The sequence below is a fragment of the Lagenorhynchus albirostris genome, chromosome 4, assembly GCF_949774975.1.
Source record: "Lagenorhynchus albirostris chromosome 4, mLagAlb1.1, whole genome shotgun sequence".
Taxonomy (NCBI): domain Eukaryota; kingdom Metazoa; phylum Chordata; class Mammalia; order Artiodactyla; family Delphinidae; genus Lagenorhynchus; species Lagenorhynchus albirostris.
In genome coordinates, this window is record NC_083098.1 from 143,254,531 (window position 1) to 143,280,383 (window position 25,853).

The window sequence follows — 25,853 nt, forward strand, 5'->3', positions numbered from 1 at the left end:
CATGAGCCCCTCCCGCTGCTATTCACATCCTGTACAGTTCCCTCCCTTGTTGGAAAAGGATTGGTCTGTGTGACCAAACGAAGATGGCAGAAGTAACAATCGGTCATTTCTGAGATTAGGTTATAAGAGACCCTGAGCCTTCCGAAATATCTAACGATCCGAAGGCCTGTTCTGCCAGTTTATCCCAGAGCACAGGCTGCCTCATTTCCGATCTCCACCCTGAATTCCTTTCAGGATGTGTTGGAGGTCAGCGACTGCAGTGGCTAACGGCTAATCCATGTAGAGCCGGGTGACAAGCGACATTCTTTAGTTGGCACTTGGTAGGAAAGATTTGTCTCTGCTCCATGCAAAGGCAGCTGGGGTAGCTCAACTGGGGCATAAGCAATACGCCTCGCAAATCTTGTGCCATAGCTACACAGTCTCTGAATGCCTGGTCTTAAATCCCGACGCCTTGTGCCCTGCCTTAAGCCCACACTAAATTTCTAACGTGACTTTCCTCATTCGCGCTGTTTTGCAAACTTGCTGTCAGCCCCCAGGAATACGAGAGAAAATCACCGAGATTATAGAGAGACGAAGGGCCATGGGACACATGAGGACCTCTGCCTGAAGAGCTCTGCTCTCCCCAGAGGTGAAGTCTAGAAAGTGGTGGGAGAGTTGAAAGCATTAGTTATGAGGCGGTTCCCCTACCCTGAGGTACCCTTCATTGTTCAGGTTTCCTCTCTGAGCCACAGAGATGGGCGATGTACACATAACGGGATGATACTGCAAATGAGGCGGCCCCTTTCCTACGCTGCTCCTGCGTGTTTTCGGAGAAAAAAACCCACAGCCAACCCTGGCCTCCTACCTCACATCTCTGCAAGACTCCCGTTTCACGCTTCAACAGCCAGATGGGCGATGGAAAAGCTGTGGGTCGTGATGCAAAGGCCTACCAAGAGCGAGTGTCAGTCAAAGAATGAAGAAAGAAATGGCGCTCCGGGACCTCTTTGAAATGCCCCAAGATAGAAGCTTGACTCCTTCGTATCAAAGTGACTGAATCTAGCTGGGCGACTTTTACGCTTGAGCACAGGTGACATTTTTAAGGGTTGAGTCTGAGAACACCCCATTGCTTTGACACTGGGTAGTGAACAGGAAAACAATAGAGCTCAGGTGTAATAGGTCTTTCTTAGTAAGAAAAGAGCCCGTTTTAAAACAATTTTACTCCATGTGAGTTATGGTGACTTTGAAAATGGTTTCTTTTTTTTTTTGCGGTACGCGGGCCTCTCACTGTTGTGGCCTCTCCCGTTGCGGAGCACAGGCTCCGGACGCGCAGGCTCAGCGGCCATGGCTCACGGGCGCAGCCGCTCCGCGACGTGTGGGATCTTCCCAGACCGGGGCACGAACCCGTGTCCCCTGCATCGGCAGGCGGACTCTCAACCACTGCGCCACCAGGGAAGCCCTGCTTTCTTGCTTTTGTCTAAAATTCTACTATAGTGATAGTATAAAATGTAAACTGGGCTAAAGCTTTTCTATTCCCTATGTGAGTAATTACAACTGGGAAGAAGTACAGGTTTCCCCTGCTCTCTGAAAGTAGAGCTGTTCGTACAAAACCTTTCCTGTAAGCCAAAAAGGCGTAAGGCAAAGAAGCAAGTACCTTAGGACACATCTTGCTAACGATGCACAAAATAAACTGAGACTCCCGGGGAAGGGGCTTGGTAGCGCCACTCTTGCCACTCAGGGTTTCCACTGCTTTTACAACAGCCCCTGCGAAACAAACACTGAACGCTATCTTTGCTTCTTACTTCTTTTCAGAAACATGAAAATCCTTTTCAGATTTATCAAGGTTAGTGAAAATAGGTATCAATGTAAGTCTTTCATAAAAGCAAAATGGTGTACAGTGAACTTTCGAAAAGTGGGAAATACCTGTACAGCAAAGATAAAGGCAATCAACAGATAATACCAAGACCTTAGCCTCTTCCTCATGAATGTCTTTTTCTACACTTACTAACATTCTCTCTGTCGAAGATAGGTACATGTAACTAAATACTCAAAAAAAGAAAACGCTAAAAAAAAAAAAAAAGACCATATGTTTAAGCCTCTTAAGCTTAACCTTCCTTTATTCAGATCTTGTGAGCTATCTATTCTCAAAAATTCAAACAGCATTGCTAGCTTGAAATGTCTAAATATACAGGGGGGTGCACAACATGTAAATTAACTAATCAGAAGTTGCCACTAGAATAGAGAAGGCTAAAGGAAGCTTCTAACCAGAAACCAGGAGGCTTTTCACCTCTAGAGTTCTTCCCCATTTGTCTAATCAGAAAATATTTATTGAGGAAGTATGTTTCAAGCACTATTTCAGGCTCTGGGGGACACAGTGTTCTGGTTGTCTATTGCTGCTAAATGAGAGATCCCAACATCTAAATAAATGACAATCATTTTATTATTATGCCACACACTTCTGGAGGTTGATAAGTCAGTTGTCTCTTGGGGTCACTGATATAGCTGCAGTCAGATGGTGACCGGGGCCTGGAGTCATCACAAAAGCTTCCTTAGTCACATGTCTAGTAGTCGATCCCGGACCTCATCAATTAATGTCACTGCATCAATAAAACACAGCCTATTCTTCGAGCCAGGGTTTCCTCACAGCGTGGTGGTTGCGTTCCAAGACTGAGAATCCCTAGGGGACCAGGAGGAAGCTGTGTCACTTTTGTGAGTTAGCCTTGGAAATCACATAGCATCGCTTCTGCCAGTAGCCACAGGCCTGCCAAGATTCAAGTGGAAGAGCATAGCCCATCCTCCCCTGCCCCCCCCCCCACATCTCTTGCGCTTAGGGATGGGAGGAGCCTGGCAATAAACAAATCCAGGGATAAATACAGGAAATATCAGATGATGATGATCCTATGAAGAAGAATAAGGGAAAGAAAGGGGTATTGAGCGTAGCATTTGCGGAGAGTGGTCACAAAAGGCTTCTCTGATAAGGGGGCACTTAAGCAGAGATCCTGGAGCAACTGAACGATTGAGCCATGCATTCCAGGTGGAAGAAATGGGAAGTGCAAAGATCACAAGGGCAGACACTGCTTCCAGTAGTCAGGGAATGACCGGGAAGACAGTGTGGTTGGAACAGCGGCAAGGACTCAAGAAGTGGGCAGAGAGGTGGCTGGGGACCAATCTTGCAGAGCCTTCGGCCATGGTGAGGACCATGGCCTTTGCTCTGAGTGAAAATGAGAAGGCTTGGAGAGTTTCTAGTGGGGAAATGGCAACAATTGACTTGCATCTTATAGGAAAACTCTGGCTGCTGTGTGACAAATGGAGCACAGCACTAGGATGGAAGCGAGCGACCAGTTTTGAGACTTTTACAACCATCCAGGTGTGACGTGATGGTACCTCAGGCAAGGTGTCGGCAGAGGAGGTGGTGAGAAGTGGCCAGGTTCTGATGCTAAAAACATCAAACTCCATTTTTTTAGCCTTTGGATAATAAGCCATGTTTATTGATCTAAATATTAAAACCTTGGCTTAAACAGTAAATATTAAAAGATAAAAATGCATCCATTATCATTGGGCCGCGTACCACAAGCAAATTTTCTTTTAACATAGCATTATGGGTTATCTCAAACACTCTGGAAAACTTTTACTAGTTTTCCCTCCTACGACACAGTCTAGTCTCCGCGTCCAAAGCGAAACGCAAAATTAAGGCAATCAGCACTGAGGCCAAAAAACATTTGACTGAAATATCAAGGCAACTGAAGAAAAAGCATTTTACTGGTCCATAGGATTTAGGTAGTTACCTCAAACGTTCATTTCCCTTTACATAAGCAGGTAACAGTAGCAGTTGCGTTGAAACTCACAGGTAAGAAAAATGTCACCCCTGTGAGGCAAATGGCTTTTTGTAGGACAAGAGAGTAAATCACTCTTCAGGGTACTCAGTGCCCTAAAGGAGGTCATTCCCTCCCACACATCAGATCACTTTATTCCCGGGGAGTTTCACGTTCATACTTGTTCATTGACCATGCAGTCAGAGCGGTTATGCAGCTCTTAATAGATTATGGGTTATTGCCTTATTATGTTTGCTAAATGGTGGTACATCTAATCATTTTTATCATGTAGGGAAATTTCATGATGTCTCTCTGGCCTAGCCAAAGCCCAAAGCAGGATTCCCTGTCTATTCCCTTATGCCATAACTAAAAGTTAGCGGAACCAATTAGAGAGTACGTCGTAAGCCGGTTAGTAATTCCTCGCTTTTCTCTATGAGTGGATAACATGTACCTGCTCAAATTACAGCTCATTTGAGAAGACACTTTACTACGCTACTACGACAATTCGGCACTATTTCATTTTTTCAGTATCAACAGCATCGTGCAGTAGCTGAGATCCTCCTGTGAGATTCCACAGGAGTTGAGCTTGTCCTTACAAGATAATCGCTCACCCTTCAGGTCCAGCATCGTGACCAGCGCTCTGAATAGCTACAACAGCAGCACCAAGCTGGAGCTAAACCACATCCAGAAGACGAGGCACTTCCCTGGGGAATCAGGTGATACTTGGGATATCAGGGCTTTGGGTCCCTTATTTCCAAACTTACACTATTATCTTGCTGCCACCACCAGAGGTTAATCGCTATGTTCTGTGAGGCTCTTTTTGCCTTGACCCATCCACCAAGATCAAGCATGCAAAATGACCACAATCTGTCCCAGGCCGAGGCCAAGATCCTATCCATGGATTACGGGGAAAGAGAAACTCTTGGATTATTGCAAAACACCCAGCTCTAGTATCCAAAGAGAGAACAGCAATCTTTAAAAAAAAAAAAAAAAGAAAAAAGAAAATTTTGTAACTTTGTCAACATCTATTTTCACCAAACAACTCTTTAAATCACTATAAAAGTCAACGCATATGGTCGGGTTTGACGGTTTAAATTCCAGAAAGAGTTATAAGTCAAGTTAAACTCCTAATACATGATGTAGTCTGGGTGTCTCGTCCATGAATTATAACATTTTCATTACATTACAACTGCAAATTATCAACTTCGTCCTGCCAATCTCTTGATTAAATGCGGGATTGTTTGGCGTTATGAAAATATATTATGATAATGGATGACTCCATCATTTGTCTCGATTATTTCAATATCCTTATTTAAAGCTTAATCACTAGAGCATCTGGCCCAGACTGAATTGTTGATTTAACAAAGTGATAGCAGCAGGGACAAAACAGAAAAAAATTTTGGCCAAAAAGGCCCATGTTTCATAGTCATTATCTTGCTCTGTCTCATCGTATTTTTCTCTAATATTTGTGTCCCTTCACTATTTTTGGTGTCCATTTTGATCACTTTAGTTCCTTCTCTTCAAAGTTATTCTTGCTTTACAGGCCTTATTCCCATTGGCCCAACTGAAGGGTATTTTATTCTGTGTCTTACACCGATAATGGGGCAATAACTTGTACCCATCAAGTTTCCTCATAAAATGGTTTAATGTCTTGAAGCAGTGTCAGTACGTCAGCTGAAGGAGTGAATCAAGTAGACATCATTTCACATTTATCGGAGACCCATAGTGCATTAACTCCTTAGAAAGAACGTGCTTAAAAATTATCCTCTTTTAGAAGTTTCGATTCTAAAACTAAAGGACTCATAAATATTTCAAAATATAAATAATATGTACCTATATATTCATCAGTTTTAATATTTTTTTCTTTTATGTGTATTCGTTTTGGATTAGTTTGCTCACGTTTTTCTAGTTGTGAATAAATACATATTCATTACAAAAATGTTGAAAAAAAGAAAGTAATGATCACCCACAATCTAAATACCCAAAGATATGGAACAGTAACATTTTATGATTTTCACAATTAATTCTGATTTACATTTTCCATTAATAGTACAAGAGAAAAAAAAAATTAGTGCAGTACTAGCAGAAATTTTCTCAAGGAGAAAACCATCTTTGTTTAGGAACACACCTATATAGACATATTTGATTATAAAATTGAAGCCCACAAGGCTTGGCTTGAACCTTCTGAGGCAGGACAAAAGAATATCTAAATGGTTTTCCCCAGAAATGGATAGGAATCAAAATCTACAAGGAGAGAGGAGGAATTAAAGCGGAGAGGGGCTCCCCTGGCATGGCAGAAGAGATGATCAGTAATTTTTAAGGCAGGTCTATCTAAAGGATAGAACAGGAATGTCTAATATGCTTTTAATAGAATCAATGAGCACAGACCCTCTAACCCTCCAGGTCAACCACCATCAACCCCTAAATCTTCATAAAATCTGCAATACTCAGCAGCTTAAGTTGGTGGGACTTTGAAGAGAAAAGACGTTGGATAAGGGCAATATGCAGCAGGCTAATATCAGACAGGAAAAGAAACAACATCCAAGAGGGCAGAATGCAGACTGGAAATCGAACCTGGAACCAAAGTAGGAACTCACAGCCAGAAGTGATTATGAAAAATGTCACTTCCCTGGAAGCCTAAAGATCATGGAAGAAACATTGAGTATCCCACTGGAATGGAGACATAAACCAAATTTTATTTAAATATCAAGGACAGATGACCCCCAGTAAGGTAGAAGTTTCTGATACCTGGGTTACATTTTCAAGAAAATACTGGAAGCTTTAGATGATGATGGTTATGATGGTGATGATGATGAAGGTGATGATGATGGTGATGCTGATGGTGGTGATGATGATGATGGTGAAGGTGATGCTAATGGTGATGGTGATGATGATGATGGTGATGCTAATGGTGATGGTGATGATGGTGATGATGGTGATGATGATGATGGTGATGATGATGATGATGATACTGATGGTGGTGATGGTGATGATGAAGGTGATGCTGATGGTGGTGGTGATGGTGGTGGTGATGGTGATGGTGGTGGTGATGATGATGGTGATGGTGGTGGTGATGGTGGTGGTGATGGTGATGATGATGGTGATGATGATGGTGATGGTGGTGGTGATGGTGATGATGATGGTGATGATGATGGTGATGGTGGTGGTGATGGTGATGATGATGGTGATGGTGATGATGGTGATGCTAATGGTGATGGTGATGATGATGATGATGATACTGATGGTGGTGATGGTGATGATGAAGGTGATGCTGATGGTGGTGGTGATGGTGGTGGTAATGGTGGTGGTGATGGTGATGATGATGGTGGTGGTGATGGTGGTGGTGATGACGATGGTGATGGTGGTGGTGATGGTGATGATGATGGTGGTGGTGATGGTGATGATGATGGTGATGGTGGTGGTGATGGTGATGCTTACATACTGAAAGGTAAATGTGATGAACAAGACTATGAGCGTGTTCTAAAACGTCTGTTCAGTCGATCAAGTAACCAGTACTTGCCAAGCATTTCCACAAACAGTTTGCTCAGGGGGATAGAACACAATCCTGACTGCAGCAGGTTTCAGATCTGGTCCCACTAACAGCCTCTGAACCCACTCTCCCAGTCCACAGTTAGCGCTATGGAGAATCTTTGGCATTGGTTACACAGTAACGAGGGAGGAGTCCAGGAGGCAAGAGAGAATGGGATCAATTAAGTATGAATCCATGTGTATTATTACCATGTGCTCTGTCCTGAATCACAGGCAAAAGGAACTACAGGAATATAAGCTTTAACTCACAAATAAAACCACATAGGTGGTACCAAGTACAGTTCAACAATCAGGTAACAGAAAGTCAACAGTAATTAGAAGAGTCAGGATGTTTGGTAACTGAAGTGAAACTTTCAAGAACGTACAGAGCGTCAGTGGAAAGAAAGGAAAGAAGGAGGGAGGGAGGGGACTTTAAAAGAAAAGAAAAAAACCAACAGAAGATAATTCCAAGCTAGGCAAGGGTTTGCTATGGTTTGGGATGTGGCAGATAGGAAGAGAGTAACCCAATCAAACAGAAAGTTCAAGCTCAGGTTAGAAATCCAGAGTAAGATCAGATTTTGAAAGCTAGAAAGAAGACTGTCTCAGTTTATTAGGGAAAAAGAGAGCCAGTGTAGGTTCTTGATCAGAGACTCCCATGATAAACGTGGCATATGAGAAAGGTCAGTTTTATCCAGTTAGAGAGATAAAACATAGTATGGAGAACACAGAGAAGGTTGCTACAGTAACACGAGTTCAAAGTGAGGAGGGCTGTGACCACAGGGGCTCAGTCGTGCCATCTTCACGTGTGAAAGTGGCTGTCGTTACTGAGCACCTGACAGTAGTTACACAAAGGAACGGGAATTTAAGGAGGTGCCTAATTCTAGTCTATTGTCTAAAATTCCAATGGATTTACCAGACTAACAGGCCTCATAGCACAAGGTGGAGTGGGGAGAAGAGGGAGTGGTGGGGAGTTATTCGGAATAAAGAGATGGGGTAGGGAAACAGGCAAACCTAGTGTATTTGTTTCCTATTACTGGTGTAACAATTTTTGTTTTTGCATTTTTTATTTGTTTTTCCTCCATATTTCTTTTTAATGCAATTTTTAAAGGTTACACTCCATTTACAGTTAATGCAAAATATTGGCTAGATTCCCTGTGCTGTACAGTATTATCTCTGAACCTATCTTACACCAGTAGTTTGTAGCTCCCACTCTCCCACCTCTATGTTTCCCCTGCCCCCTGCCCCTCACTGGTTACCACTAGCTTGTTCTCTATGTCTGTGAGTCTCCTTCTTTTTTGTTATACTCACTGATTTGTTGTATTTTTTAGGCTTGACATATAAGTGATATCATACAGTATTTGTCTTTCTCTGTCTGACTTGTTTCACCTAGCATAATGCCCTCCAAGGTCATCCATGTTGCTGCAAATGGCAAAATGTCATTCTTTTTATGGCTGAGTAGTATTCCATTGTGTGTGTGTGTGTGTGTGTGTGTGTGTGTGTGTGTGTGTGTGTGTGTATGCCATGTCTTCTTTATCCATGCGTCTGTTAATGGACACTTAGGTTGCTTCCATATCTTGGCAATTGTAAATAATGCTGCTGTGAACATTGGGGTGCGTGTATCTTTTCAGATTAGTGTTTTTGTTTTTTTGGGATCTATATCCAGGAGTGGAATTGCTGGGTCATACAGTAGTTCTATTTTTAGTTTTTTGAGAAACCTCTACACTGTTTTGCTCTGTGGCTGCACTGATGTAACAAAGTATCACAAACTTTAGTGGCTTGAATAACACCAGTTTATTACCTTATAGTTCTGGGAGTCTGCAAACAGCATCCTGTTTACTCTCACTGGCCAGAACCTTGTCACGTGGTCACACTCAACTGGGAGATGAAGGTGTGGCTCTGAGATGAGCCGGCCAGCCAGCAATATCTGTGATATCCCATAAAACTATCTCCTCAGCAGAAACAGAAAGCTTTCAAATGGAAACAAATCATTGCTTCACAGCAACGCACCAAGAACAAGGAAAAGAAGGGGGAGGAAAGAGAGACAGAGGTGGAAAAACATTTCCTCCTGGAGAACAATTTCTTGATATTTGATAGTATTCATGGGGCATCAGAAACTGTTTCCTAGTGGGCTGGTGGCACGTGTTTCCCTGGAGATATTTAAGGATTTCAATTGCAATCAAAAGTGAATGGAAATGTTTTATAATTTCTCTCCTACCGGAAAGCAAGGAAACTAACAAAATAGTCCCCCGAGTTGCCATTTAATCCCAATCTGTGTTTATGGCATATTCGTTTTCTATCTTCTCAGAACTGTTCAGGAAAGTGTTCCTGGCAATAAACCATAAGTTCCAAGTACAGAAATGAGGCCAAGAGAAAAAAACCTGGCAGATTTTTTTTAAATTATATTGAAAGATTCCCAGGAAACATCAATGTTGTGAACGGTTTGATATGTCATTTTGTGTTTGAACAGTCATTTTAGGATCCATATTATCTGTAATAAGTCAAATTCCACACATGAGCTTCCTCCGTAGCCGCAAACATGTAAATCCGAGATAGAAGTAAAAAAAAAAACAGAAAAGAAAATCACGAAATCCTTCAAGAATCTAGTCACTTAAGAGAGAATATTATCACCCCAAATACCCTCTCTTTCAATTGGATGTTCTACCCAATTGAAAGAGAGGGTATGTCTGTGTGTGAGTGTGTGTTTCGGGGCTTGGATGTGGGGAGAGAGGGGAAGAATTGAGAGACAGGAGTACTAGAAACAAATAGAGGTGTTCTGAATGAATAAAACTCTGAAAACTCTTCATTCCACCTGTGCAGAAATTATGGCGAGCAGTGTTATTTTGCTGACCCAGCAAGATATTTGGTTAGCAAGTCTCCTGACTACCTAAGAAGGCATTGTCAAATGATTTAACTTGTTAATAACTTCTAAAAACAGAAGTTCTCGGCAGGCTCTTTGCTAAGGAGGCCTCTCTCTTGTCTCGGAGCTCCCTTCACTGCTCTCACCACAGCTACTACTCCCCTTCCTCTACTCTACAGAGTCTTCCTCTTCCCACCCTTGGATCCAAATCCCAGTTTACCTACTACTCTCTGTCCAGGAACTTGCATCCTAGCCCCGCCTTCTCATGTGTCCTTGCCCAGACTGAATATATTCAGTGGTTCCCTCCAGCGACCCTCTTGTCTAGGCCCCTATAATTTATGAAAAGGAACTCTGTACAGGTTTAAATGCAGTCTGTGCTATAGCCAATTTAATTCAATAAATATTTATTGAGGGCCTGTCTAGAATTGCGCTATGCGCTGTGTGAAATAGAAAAGAAATATATAGCACAGTCCCTCCTGTCAAGGAGTCTGCAATATTCCCGGGAATAAAACTTGGATGCTGAAGTAATTACAGGATGCCAGATAGAATAGAGCAATGCAATCAAATTATGTAACCAAGACTAAAATATAAGGTACAACATTATGCTTGGCCGGGGCGAGCAGGATGGAGCTCTGGGAAATTATTCATAGAGGAGATGGAACTGGAGCTTGTCCTTGGGAGATGTGTGGGTTCAGCTGCGTACAGCAGCAGAGAAGGGCACCTCAGGCAGTGCAGAGGGTGTAAGTAAAACCAGAGAGCAGGAACGACAGGCAGGATGTGTAAGAGGGGATCTGAGAGGCCAGGCTCACTAGAGAGAAGGGGACGGAAGTGGCCGAGTTGTGTTAGAAAAGGCTCCATGGAAAGAACACAGTGAAACCACAGAATGCCATGAAGGGCACGGTAACGGTAATGAATTTGGACTTGAACCGTATGCTCTTCATCTCTCTCTATCCCTTCCTTGATGTTGATTCTTTCATGGTCATCAGAGAATTCATTCATTGGCAGCCAGCATGGACGTCTGGCATTCAACAAGGAATACAGCATAACTTCCTTTTCCTGAAAAATCTTCAGTAATAAGGGTGAGGCTTTCTAGGACATCAAGCAGAAATAGAAGGCTTGAAGAACTTCTCATGCCATGAATGACCAACATGAACAGACATAATTCACCAGTGCTTGAACGTGTTGAGAAGAACGTGGGCTATGGGATGAGGAAACACAGCTTCTGCCCCCATATGACCTTAGTCAAGTCATTTAACTGCTCAAGTTTTAGTTTCCACAACTGTAAAAATGGTAATATCATTGCTTATCACAGGGTTGAAAAATAGAGATAATGTGTATAAGGTACCTTGGGAGTACAAATATATGGAATCCTTTATGAGTTTCATTCGTTCAGTAACTGTTGAGTGTCTAGTCTGTACCAAACACTGTGCTCGGCACTAGGAAAATAAAAATGGAAACATATGGTGCTTATTCTCGAGACATGAACAGATCCAGTTTAAAACAATGGAAAGAGCAGCATCTCAAAGTCACATAAACTTGGAATTAAAGCTCGTATCCACCATCTACTAGGTTTATGAATCGGGGGAAACTATTTCATTAGTCTGAGCCTCAATTTTATCATGTGTATAATTGGTCAAATAGCATCTACCTTATACACAGACTTGAGAATTAAATTCAAATATATAAAGAAAGTAATACAGTGCCTGACAATCGGAGGCACTCGATAAATGATACTTGTTTTACCGTGGAAAGACAAGCATGAAAAATCATAACAGTGAGTGGGAAGGAGTTAGAGAAGTTTTCACAGATGACAAATTCCCTGTACTGAGACTTAAAAATGAATAGTATTTGCTGAGCAGGGATGTATTGGGAGGACCTTCCTGGAAGAGAAAGCAGCATGTGAAAAGGTACAGAGACATTAAAGTAACTGGCATCTTCTAAGACGTGCAGCTAATTCAGTATTTCTAGATCATAAGCTCAAGGCAGAGTCCAGGAGACGAAAGTGGTCAGATAGACAGGAGTCTAATTACGAAGAGCCTGGAATGTCACCAGAAGGGGCGAAGCTCATCCCATAGGCACCGGGGAGGCATTATTGACTAGGAAACTGACATGATCAGCTCTGTATGTTGGGAAGCTCTCTGTGGTGTGGAGGGAGACGGGCAGGAAGAACGTTAAGAAGCCTATTGAAAAGTCCAGGTGAAACAAGGAGATGGAGACGATGGGACGACTGCTGAAGACGCTTAGGAGTTGGTTCTAATTTTAATTGGATTTTGGAGGAGGGTAAAGCTGAACAAGAGATCTAGGATGCTTCTCCTCCTTTTCTTGCTAGAAGGTGATGCATTTCTTGAGATTGAGAATGCAGATGGAAGCAGGTTTGGAGTAGAGATGATATATCCTGTCTGGGACATGATGCATTTGAGGTGCCTGTGGAACATGCAAGTAGAGATTTGGACATACTCTTCTGGACTGGAGACTGGAGAACTGAGCTAGCTGTTCATGGAAATCTGGAGGTCACTGACATGGATGGATGGATGGAAGGAAGGAAGGAAGGAAGGAAGGAAGGAAGTAGCCGTGAGGATAGACTCACACAGGGAAAAGGACAAGAGAAGAGGTAGCTCCCTAGTCAGGCCATTTCTACCCAGGCTTAATAATTGAGCTGCTGGAGGAGATGACAGAAACCTCAGAAACAGAGTATGCTTAGGTATGCCCAAGGTCAAATACATCCATCTGCTGGCATGCCTTTCCTCCCCATGGCGTAAGTTTCATTTGTCTGAAAATAACAAGAGAGAGCCCGTGGAGAGAAGCTCTTGGATGTTGAGGGACTACATACAGGATGACAATTATAAACACACTGTCTCTAGAAAAGCACGTCATTTACAAAGCAGATTTGACAGCTCAAGTTGCTTTTTTGGCGGAGCCATCCTGTCCGGCCCCTGAAGACCTGGTGAGCTTCGATTACAGCTTTGATGCTAGCTCTACCACAGAGACCCCCTAAAATGGGAGTGATAGATGAGGTCCTGTCAGCCTTCATCCCCTGGGTGGCCTTGAATCTCTGCTGTCATCTGTTACCCTGCCAGCTCTGACAGTGATGAACACGAGGCAGGCAGCTAACGACACCCCGATCCATTACCCAAAAAGAAGGGAGAGCAGAAATAAAGGGACGGTCACTGCCATGTCGAAGCTTCGCCCGCGTCAGTGCCATCTTCCTGCTACATGTCTGAGTGGTGAAGAAATGATGGAGCCCATTTGTCTCAAACACGAGCTCTAATGCTACTCAGAACAGAGCAAGTCGAGACAAAGCTCGACCAGGAAAATGTATGCTGGCCTCTTCGCGGTAAAACTCCTCACAAGCCTTACAAACATGAGAAGAAACCTTGAGGGGCCTGATTTTTTTTTCACTCTGCTCGTACTCTAGAAAAACATAAAAAAATCAAAGATACATAAAATCATCAATCTCTATTGCTTGCCCAGGCTAAATTGTTATTCATTCCAGGAGAGTACACAGTTTCTCTCTGCACGATTACATTAAGGCTGTGACTCGGCAATACCAAATATTTCAGGCAGGCCTACCGTTGCTTCCTATACTAGACATTTACAATCTTTAAGATATCTTTAAGTGGTACCAGGTCCCTCCCTAAGCAATATTTCATCAAGATTCTCGTTTCAACTGCTTTTTGTTTGTTTGTTTTCTGACCTGATGGGAAATGAAAGTTTTTACTTACTTCATGGTCTCCTTTTTCTTATTATGCGACTTCTTGTGATACCTAAAGACATGGTTATATATTCAGTAACTACATCTTAAATTTAATGCTCGAAGAAGGCAAGATTTTTCCATCTTAATTTAATCCATCTTCATCTAGGGTGTTCATCAGAGCAATGGTTCTGTGGGACATTAAGAAAGAAGGTTTTTAAAAGAGGGGAAAAAAAGTTTCATGGTCAAATAGATTGGAGAAACCCTGGGTTTATTGCTTTACGACAGATTTCTTTCCTATTGGATTTTTTTCAGACTCTTTAATAAACTAATGTACAATTTGACTCCCCTAAAGAAAATATAATCTCAATCTATTTTTTCTTAGAATATTTGTATGGGATATATCTAGACTAATGTTACCCAGAACGACACTTTGGGAACTCTTGGTCTAGACTTGGCCACAAACTCCATCTTCCTACTCATTTATCTCATCAACAAAATCAAATGATTGTCAAGCTAGGCTCAAAGTGTTTGGCAGAGAGAGGCAGTCTGAGGGTGGAATAAACGCTGAAGAAGATATGGTTCCTGCCCCCAAAGAACACATGTATCTTGCCCTATATCCTGCCCTCACAGATCCTGCCCTTCGTCCTTATCTTCCCTGTCTAAAAGAGAGCAGTATGGGGGCTTCCCTGGTGGTGCAGTGGTTGAGAATCCGCCTGCCAAGGCAGGGGACACGGGTTTGATCCCTGGGCCGGGAAGATCCCAGATGCCGCGGAGAAAGTAAGCCCGTGCACCACAACTACTGAGCCTGCGCTCTAGAGCCTGTGAGCCAAAACTACTGAGCCCACGTGCCGCAACTACTGAAGCCCGTGTGCCTAGAGCCCGTGCTCCACAACGAGAGAAGCCACCACAATGAGAAGCCCGCACACCACAAGGAAGAGTAGCCCCCGCTCACCTCAACTAGAGAAAGCCTGCGCGCAGCAACTAAGACCCAACGCAGCCAAAAATAAATAAATTTTAAAAAAAAAAAAGAGAGAGAGCAGCTTGGATCAAAGAAGATGCTGAAGCAAAGAGGAAGACAATAATCTTAAATTTGGAACAAAGGCAATGGGGCTGATTAATACATGGGTTTTATCCTTGCTCTTTTTAATAAAGATCAAACTGTCTTTCTAAAAACAGTAGCACAGACATTATCATTTCTTTTGGGGAGCGTTCCAATTTTTATGTAAGTATGAGTGAAAGCGGTCAGAACTCCAGAATACCTAAAACTACAGCATAAGTTAAAAAACAAAACAGTGCCAAATCTGAGAGCAAGCACAAAGAGATGATTCACTTCGATATTATGAAACATATTACATGTTTCTTGTTGAGCACCATGTTTCTCGTTATGTAAGACATATACACATTGGCAGTATTTCTCATGTTGGCTGTGTGGTTTATTCCAATAAAGTTAGCCTCTAGTTATGTTCAAAATAACTTAGCTGAAGTCTGGGTTTCAACACAAACAACAACTTAAAAAGCGATAGGAACTAATCAGTTTCGTTTATGAGTGTTTGTTAATCAAGCCATGGAGTAAAGGAAAAATTTAAAACAAACTGGAATCTCCATTATCCAAAGAATTTTAGACTAGTATTAAAAGCAGTGTGTAGGGCTTCCCTGCGGGCGCAGTGGTTGAGGGTCCGCCTGCCGATGCAGGGGACGCGGGTTCGTGCCCCGGTCCGGGAAGATCCCACACGCCGCGGAGCGGCTGGGCCCGTGAGCCATGGCCGCTGAGCCTGCGCGTCCGGAGCCTGTGCTCCGCAACGGGAGAGGCCACAGCAGTGAGAGGCCCGCGTACCGCAAAAAAAAAAAAAAAAAGCAGTGTGTAAGTTGCAAAAGACTAGAAATGGACTGTATAGCCTCTGTGATCTTTCTCATCTTCAGAAAGCAATCAGGATCCAGGTGGGGAGAACCAATCATCCAAGAACTAAAATAATACCTGGGAGAGATGAAACCATCATTATAAATTAGAAGTAACCCATCATTCATTTTTCTGCTAGCTTCTCTCCAGAAGAAAGTGGACTCTCTGAAAAAGCTTACTGCATTCTTTCCTCATGTACTCTAGGAATTCAAATGCCAATCAGGATGTTTTCTAAGTAAAATACAAAGAAAGACACTTCTATTTTTTTCCTTGTTCCCAGTGGCAGATTATCTGGACCCAGACCTCATGGAATCTACCATTTACCATAGGATAACAATAATTCTGTGGTTTTTAACAGCTGGGTTTTCTCCTTCCACCATTTCATGTAAAATTCTTTCTTTCCAATTTCCTACAACCAACTGTGTGCCTTTTACTTTTCCTGCAAAGGCATTTAATTTTGTCTGACCCATCTGAATTTTTCTGTTGCCTTGTTACCCCCTGGTGACAAATAGACTCCTTTGTTTCTGAGTTCTCTAAGAGCGGGAGAATTGATGGGTGTGAAGAGAGAACTGCGATCACCAAGGCAAGGAAGGAATTTATCTTATTAGTCTCTGATTCAAGTTTATCACCAGGGAGATAATAGTTTAAACTCCAAAAGACGTCTTGGAAGTTTCCAGAATTTCTCCAGAGACACAGATCAATAGACCAGAATAATCAAGAAAAGGGACCAAGTTTGCCAAATGCCACTCACTTGGTAGAGTGTTTTACTTGAGTTAGCAAAAGACTTAATGGAATTATTCCAACCCAGTGAAAGAAGGAACAAATCAACTCTCTGGGGAAAGTACCTCCAAAGTGCTGCTGGAGATAAAAGAAACGGTGACATTTTCATTCCAATCTTCAGCCCTCAACGCAGGGAGGCAGGTGGCACTTGTTCTGGACGTTGCTCACTTGATGAACATCTTTCCCAAAGCACTGAGCAATCAGTGTCCTGTCCTTTCAAAATAATGCTCAATGGTATGGGGGTCCTGGGCCCAATAATTTTGCAGACGACTCCCCTCTTCTCTTTCTGCTAGAAGTAAGTGAAGATGAAATCTGCCTGATCGCTGTGAGGGCTCCTATGGCTTCTTTGATGTTTAAATAGCCCCAGGGCTCAGAGCTAAACCCCCATCAGCAAAGAGGAGTGATCTGCCCTGTTACCCTGCAGCAGGGATAAAAATTCAAATATTTTAAAGCAAAGCCTAGGTTTGAAAAACAACAGAGGAATCACACAGGGTGGGGTCTGAGTAACAGGTGAACCTCCTGCTCCCAAGAACATTTCCCAGAATGGCTCCTTTATACTTGTGCATTGTAAAGCACACAGACATCTGGGCGCTCGGCATTTCTTCCTCTCTCTAGATGCCCCTGACCTTGACACTGAGGGCTCTGTCTACACCTCCAGCTCCCTCAGGACTTGGCCCTTTCCCAATCACTCCTGCCTTCAATTCGATTCTTCTTTTCTCATCCTCGCCCTCCTCTCTCCGTTCCATCTCTTTCTCTGTTCTTCTTTATTCCGGTCAGTCTCCCTCCAGCAGCCTCTTTTTTCCTGTTACGGCAGCCACGGAAGCATCCGTGGGTGCTTGAACTTGACTTAGCTGGCAGGGGGCCACGGAGGCTGCCCAAGAGAAGGGAGACCCTAAGAAAGTGTCAAAGATCTGAGCTGGAACAAAGCATTCCTTTAACTCGAAGTCAAAAATATTTTCCTTAGCCCATGCTGCGTGTGCTGTATCGTTAACTTCTGTCAAAGGAGTTCCTATCTCAGGAATCAGGGGTGAGTTTCAAACACGATCGATGGCTGGTCAAAAGAACATCGTCAGCGCGAGAAGCCGCAGAGAGGGTCTGTGGTGAGCGGGGGCAGGAGAGCCTGGCTGTGCTCTTCAGATTCCTTGCATCGCCAGCGGCGACTGTAAGCACTGCAGGGTGAGAACAAGCCAGGACTTTGTGGAATATTCTTAACTGCTAATATGTAATCCATACAGCCAGTGGTAGCAGCCCGAGGATAAAAGATTTAAAGAAATGGAGACACAGGACTGATTTTTTTTTTGAAAGGCAACTTGGAAGGGGAAAAAAAATGAAAGAGTGAGAACAGTAAGATTTATGTTAACCCATTGGGAGTGCTCTGGAAATCTCTTTGATGAAGGATTGAGATTGCTTTGAAGCAAGAGGTAAGTGCGGTGCCCAGGGACTCGGGTTGACTGGGTCACTTATCAGTCTTCTGGACTTTGAGTTTCCTTTTTCTTGCAAATGCTGCATGCTACCAAACTCTTAAATCCTGCCCTACCAAAATAATCTCCCTCTGAAAAGAAGGCTTTATTTAGCCTTCGTAATAAGTAGAAACTTGACCAGCGGTACATATGTAAAAAGAACCCAGAAAAGAGAATACACACACACACACACACACACACACACACACACACACACACACACACACACACCAATATAACATGTAAAAGGCTACTAGACAACCTTAACCCCGTTACACACGTCCTTTCTTACTATGAGTTCAGATTTCAAACACAAAACTGCAGGAGCATGGGAACAAACCCAGTGCATATCACAGGAAGGCAAGAGTGATTAGCAGTTTCCCCTGATAGAAGAATCATGGCTGGGCAAGTATGGCTTCAGGAGTGCGAAGTAAAGATGGTCTTGGCTAGAAAAAGAGAAAAGCAAACAGAGGGCTTTGAACCATCAAAGAATATGCCTGGAACCGGGGATATAAAAGCTTCCCCGAAACAAGTGAGACTGCAAGTTCAGGGATCATGGGAGAAAGACTTAACAGAAAAAAAATTTTTTTTAAATCAAGGAAGAAGCAAAACAAGTACCAATGAATGACATAATGACCAGAAAAGGACACACTGTTGATGATCAAGGAAAAGCTGCTACTCTGTATTTCTGGCATGAGCTGTTGACTGTAGCTGTGCTAAGATGTTATTATAAATAATCTTTAAAAAAACTTTTTTTTTTACTTTATATTGCTTTTTTACTATGAGAGAACAAATAGGCCTGTTTTATTTTATTTTGGGGCTGCGCTGCCCAGCACGCGGGATCTTAGTTCCCTGACCAGGGATGGAACCCGTGCCCCCTGCAGTGGAAGCAGAGAGTCTTCACCACTGGACTGCCAGGGAAGTCCCTATAAATATTCTTTTCTATCCTTGGCAGCTGTGACCATAAGCTAATGAGGCTGATGTTTTTAGCAAACAGATCACAGCTTACACATTCAGTGTTGATTTTCAAAGAGATCAGTCCTGTTTTCTTAGATTTTAAAGTCCCTGATAGGAGCAAACTGTTTTCTTTGTGACTAGGGTTTTGCCTCTGAAGGCAGTTTCCAAAGGGAAGGCCCAGAAATGGTTCGCACAATCACACATCAGCATTCGTGGCATCACTGGAGTTAACGGTGAGCCTTCCCAGGTAGCTCTTTGGAAAGACAATTCTAATTTAGGGATACAAGTTCGAGAACAGTAGTACAGAAATCAGGCACTGGTCACAAAATGATATTAGAGAATTACTGGAGCAGGAGGAATTAGTTCTCTTCTATAGCCCTTTCCACAGATAGCGAGAAATATAGCAATCTCATTCTACTGACCAATGAAGAAATCATGCTAGAAAATATGGAAGCAAGTTCAGCAGAGAATCCACCTATTCGATCATTACAGCTCCTGCAGCAAAATGAAATCACTATGCTCTCATTTGCCCTGATAAAAAATACAAACACAGAGTATTCTCAGATGTTTAGCATACAGATATGTTCCACCGAGAGCCAAAAATCCAACACTAAAGGCCAAGGTGGGGACTTCCCTACTGGCGCAGTGGTTAAGAATCCACCTGCCGATGCAGGGGACACGGGTTCGAGCCCTGGTCCGGGAAGATTCCACGTGCCGCAGAGCAACTAAGCCCGTGCGCCACAACTACTGAGGCTGCGTGCCACAACTACTGAAGCCCACGTGCCTAGAGCCCATGCTCCACAACAAGAGAAGCCACCGCAATGAGAAGCCTGCGCACCGCAAAGAAGAGTAGCCCCCCTGCTCGCCCGCAGCCAAATAAATAAATAAATTTATTTATTTATTTTTTTAAAAAAAGGCCAAGGTGGTTCCTAGGAAAACTGATAACACCACTAACGTGGCAAATGCTGAAACCCACTGCCTTCCGTTAGATTTCCCACAAGAGAGTAAGAACACTTTAAAACAAAAAACTTCAATATCTTTTTTTTTTAATTGATTTTTGGCTGCGTTGTGTCTTCATTGCTGCACGTGGACTTTCTCTAGTTGCGGCGAGCAGAGGCTTCTCTTCGTTGCGGTGCGCGGGCTTCTCATTTGTGGCGGCTTCTCTTGTTGCGGAGCACGGGCTCTAGGCACGTGGGCTTCAGTAGCTGTGGCATGTGGGCTCAGTAGTTGTGGCTCGCGGGCTCTAGAGCACATGCTCAGTAGTTGTGGTGCACGGGCTTAGTTGCTCCGTGGCATGTGGGATCTTCCTGGACCAGGGCTCGAACCCGCATCCCCTGCATTGGCAGGTAGATTCTTAACTACTGCGCCACCAGGGAAGTCCGAAAACTTCAATATCTTAAATGAGTAACTGTCTCCACACAATGCATCCCTTCTTTATACATGGAAATGGTCCAGGAACCTAACAGTAAATGGATATGTCTCCTCCACAGGAGACCAAGCAGCACCATCCGACCCACCTTCAAAGAGTGTCAAAAGGACAAATACCTTTTTGTTTTATAATATCTGGGCCAGTTTCCTGTGTTTTATTACAATGTCCACCATTGTTGGAGTTCCTTAGGGGTGGTCAACACCAATGCCTTAGAATTATGGCATTCTTATGTGGTCTATAGAAAATAAATACAGTAAACACACAAACTTTGGGAAAGGTTTTTTCCTACTATTTGCCAGCTCCTAGTAAAGCTGCTGGTTACTTGAAGCTTCTTCCCAAATATGAAGGAACTGACTCAGTATAAATTGTGGAATTGGGGCACTTAGAAGAAACCCAGAATCCACACAACAGGTTGACATGTTGTTAACTGTGATGAGTTCAATGTGATGTCACTCCTAAGTACTGAGAGGGGAGCAGGGCCCTAGGAGGGGAAACCCCTGAGGCCACTGCAAGGGCCAGAGTCAGAAAATTAACACAGGGACTTCCCTGGTGGTGCAGTGGTTAAGAATCCGCCTGCCAATGGAGGGGACACAGGTTCAAGCCCTGGTCCGGGAAGATCCCACATGCCACAGAGCAAATAAGCCCGTGCACCACAAGTACTGAGCCTGAACTCTAGAGCCCATGAGCCACAACTACTGAGCCCGTGTGCTGCAACTACTGAAGGCTACAAGCCTAGAGCCCGTGCTCCACAACAAGAGAAGCCACCGCAATGAGAAGCCCACACACCGCAACGAAGAAGAGTAAACTAGAGAAAACCCACACTCAGCAACGAAGACGCAATGCAGCCAAAAATAAATAAATAAATAATTTTTTTTTAAAAAGAAAATTAACACATGTGATTTCAGACTTGAGGATGAATCACCAAAATCCAAGGAAAGCACCAAAAATTAGTGTGAGTAAGAAATGGTTTCTGCACCATCACTGGTAAATTTCTCTGATAAACGAAGATGATGCTTTCCGTTCAGCCTAAATGGGTGTGCTCATGTGCCAATGGAGAAAGAGAAGCATGAAATGACATTCGTTGAGCCTCTATCGTGTGTCAGAGGCTTTACATCACAACAACCCAGCGTGAGATGAATCATTACCTCCATTTCTGCACATGAATCAACTGAAGACTCAGAAGTAAAGTGATTTATCCAGTCAGAGAGCTTGCAAATGGTGGATCCAAGAATCAAACCTGATCTCTCTGGTATCTACAGCTAGGGACTTTTCACATCCCCAAGCCGAGTTCAAGTGACATCTAACAAGGTGTCTTACAGTTGCTTCCCACTTTCACAAAAGCTGCACTATGAAAATCCAGTTTTACAAAATACTTTAATCAGAAAAAAAACTTTAAAAAATAATTTACCATTGAGTTCCTTTAATAAAAAGCTTATGTGGAATCATTAGAGAAATGCGAATCAAAACTACAATGAGGTATCACCTCACACCAGTCAGAATGGCCATCATCAAACAATCTACAAATGATAAATGCTGGAGAGGGTGTGGAGAAAAGGGAACACTCATACACTGTTGGTGGGAATGTAAATTGATACAGCCACTATGCAGAACAGTATGGAGGTTCCTTAAAAAAATAAAAATAGAACTACCACACGACCCAGCAATCCCACTACTGGGCTTATACCCTGAGAAAACCATAATTCAAAAAGAGTCATTTACCACAATGTTCACTGCAGCTCTATTTACAATAGCCAGGACATGGAAGCAACCTAAGTGTCCAGCAACAGATGAATGGATAAAGAAGATGTGGCACATGTATACAATGGAATATTACTCAGCCATAAAAAGAAACGAAACTGAGTTATTTGTAGTGAGGTGGATGGACCTAGAGTCTGTCATACAGAGTGAAGTAAGTCAGAAAGAGAAAAACAAATACCGTATGCTAACACAAATATATGGAATCTAAAAAAAAAATGTTTCTGAAGAACCTAGGGGCAGGACAGGAATAAAGATGCAGACGTAGAGAGTGGACTTGAAGACACGGGGAGGGGGAAGGGTAAGCTGGGACGAAGTGAGAGAGTGGTATGGACATATATACACTACCAAATGTAAAATAGATAGCTAGTGGGAAGCAGCTGCATAGCACAGGGAGATCAGCTCTGTGATTTGCAACCACCTAGAGGGGTGGGATAGGGAGGGTGGGAGGGAGAAGCAAGAGGGAGGGGATATGGGAACATATGTATATGTATAGCTGATTCACTTTGTTATAAAGCAGAAACTAACACACCGTTGTAAAGCAATTATACTCCAATAAAGATGTTAAAAAAAAAAAAGCTCATGTGGAATATCTTAAATAAAAAGAATTCATCTCTTGCATAAGGGAAGGTATATTTGTAAAAACATGGGGTCATTTTTTATGACACATTACATTTCCTCCCCCATCTATCTCCTTATCCTGCCCCCCCAAAACACCACTAGCAACAGCTCCCCAGTAGTAACAAGTATGTACTGAAGGTTGGTCCTCAGGGGAGCCACAGGGCAGGCATTTAAACAGGTGACAACAATTGAAGAGTAGGAACTTGGTAATGATAGGGCGGGGTATATCTCCCCCTCGTCAAACTCCCTTCTGCACTATCATTTTGACTCCCTTCCCCAGCCTCCCACTAGAAAGTTATACAGCATCCATTTTTCAGTATCGGGCTATCATTAAATAAACATAAACACTATACTCCACGGGGCCAGGATTGGGCTTCAAACAAAATCTAAAGTGTGAACAGCTCTCAAAGGCCCTTGGTTGCGATACTGTCACCACTATCACCAGCCTGTTCCAGAAGCCTCATAACCTGTCCTCTCCACAGGCGACTTGGCTACAAAGCAAGCTGTTTAGAGGAGCAGATAACAACCTCCCTTGAAAGAAACTAGTGAGGTGTTTTAGAAAATACGGTCTGTAGCAAAGGTGGTCATGGGATCACACAGCAATCTCGCAGGACTCGTTTCCTTCGTCACCCCCCTCATGATGCTGCTTACGGTCTAAATGATGGAGCACAGTTCTCCCACACCCTTTAAGGTCTGTGACGCCCCAGTATTTTCCCTGCATCTGATCCAGGGAAAATTGAAGGGATGACAGCACCAAAGAACTTCCTACTGGTTAATAGAGAGAATTTGAGATCCCCTGGAGAGGCGCAGTCTATTGTAAAGATTCTTTGGGTAGTAACGAGACTTGGGAGTTTGATCTGCGTTCGGGAGACTCTGGCCTATTTTAAAGACCCCCTAAGAAAGGAGGTTCTTAATGCTTCCCTTCTGCACAGGAACAGGGAGACAAATGGGAAGGGAGTTCACTTACATCTCAAATCAGTATACATGTGAGTCACCATAATTGGCCAAAGACAATTTAATTCCATGATAGCAGGTAAGTTATTCTTAGATCATTCATCATGAAAGTACTTTCCTATTTATTGCCTAATTATAGGCTCTGAACGAAGGAAATTCAACCAAATCATTACCTGGATCAAAATTCTTCTATGACTCTTTGTAATCTAAGGAATCTCACGTAAAGGAGATGGAAGAAAGAAACCCCCTTTACACATACCAGGCATACTTTCTTTTTTTTTCTTAACATCTTTATTAGAGTATAATTGCTTTACAATCGTGTGTCGGTTTCTACTTTATAACAAAATGAATCAGTTATACATATACATATGTTCCCATATCTCCTCCCTCTTGCGTCTCCCTCCCTCCCACCCTCCCTATCCCACGCCTCTAGGTGGTCACAGAGCACCGAGCTGATCTCCCTGTGCTCTGCGGCTGCTTCCCACTAGCTATCTATTTTACATTTGGGAGTGTATATATGTCCATGCCACTCTCACTTTGTCCCAACTTACCCTTCCCCCTCCCCGTGTCCTCAAGTCCATTCTCTAGTAGGTCTTCATCTTTATTCCCGTCTTGCCCCTAGGTTCTTCTGACCATTTTCTTTTTCTTTTATTAGATTCCATATATATGTGTTAGCATATGGTATTTGTTTTTCTCTTTCTGACTTACTTCACTCTCTATGACAGTCTCTAGGTCCATCCATCTCACTACAAATAACTCAGTTTCGTTCCTTTTTATGGCTGAGTAATATTCCACTGTATATATGTGCCACATCCTCTTTATCCATTCATCTGTTGCTGGACACTTAGGTTGTTTCCATGTCCTGGCTATTGTAAGTAGAGCTGCAATGAAAATTGTGGTACATGACTCTTTTGAACTATGGTTTTCTCAGGGTATATGCCCAGTAGTGGGATTGCTGGGTCGTATGGTAGCTCTATTTTTCGTTTTTTAAGGAACCTCCATACTGTTCTGCATAGTGGCTGTATCAATTTACATTCCCACCAACAGTGCAAGAGGGTTTCCTTTTCTCCATACCCTCTCCAGCATTTACTGTTTGTAGATTTTTTTTTTTTTTTTTTTTTTTTTTTTGCTGTACTCGGGCCTCTCCCGCTGTGGAGCACAGGCTCCGATGCGCAGGCTCAGCGCCCACGGCCCACGGGCCCAGCCACTCCGCGGCATGCGGGATCCTCCTGGACTGGGGCACGAACCCGTGTCCCCTGCATCGGCAGGTGGACTCTCAACCACTGCGCCACCAGGTAAGCCCTGTTTGTAGATTTTTTGATGATGGCCATTCTGATCGGTGTGAGATAATATCTCATTGTAGTTTTGATTTGCATTTCTCTAATGATTAATGATGTTGAGCATTCTTTCATGTGTTTGTTGGCAATCTGTATATCTTCTCCGTAACACCATACACAAAAATAAACTCAAAATGGATTAAAGACCTAAATGTAAGGCCAGACACCATCAAACTCTTAGAGGAAAACATAGGCAGAACACTCTATGACATAAATCACAGCAAGATCCTTTTTGACCCACCTCCTAGAGAAATGGAAATAAAAACAAAAATAAACAAATGGGACCTAATGAAACTTAAAAGCTTTTGCACAGTAAAGGAAACCATAAACAAGACCAAAAGACAACCCTCAAAATGAGAGAAAAGATTTGCAAATGAAGCAACTGACAAAGGATTAATCTCCAAAACATACAAGCCACTCATGCAGCTCAATATCAAAAAAACAAACAACCCCATCCAAAAATGGGCAGAAGACCTAAATAGACATTTCTCCAAAGAAGATATACAGATTCCCAGGCATACTTTCACTTAGGGCTTTACACTTACTGTTCACAAAATGCCTATGGCTCCTTCCCTCACCTCCTTCAAGTCTGTAGGCAAAGGTCACTTAGACCTCCCATTACTACCCCATTAACTGCAACACCCCAACAAACACACACACACACACACACACACACACACACACACACACACACACACACCCTGTATCCCTTCAACACTGTTTCTCTATAAACCTATCACCATCACCACCCAAAGTACTGTGTAATTATGTCTCTTTTTATAAATTTATTTATTTT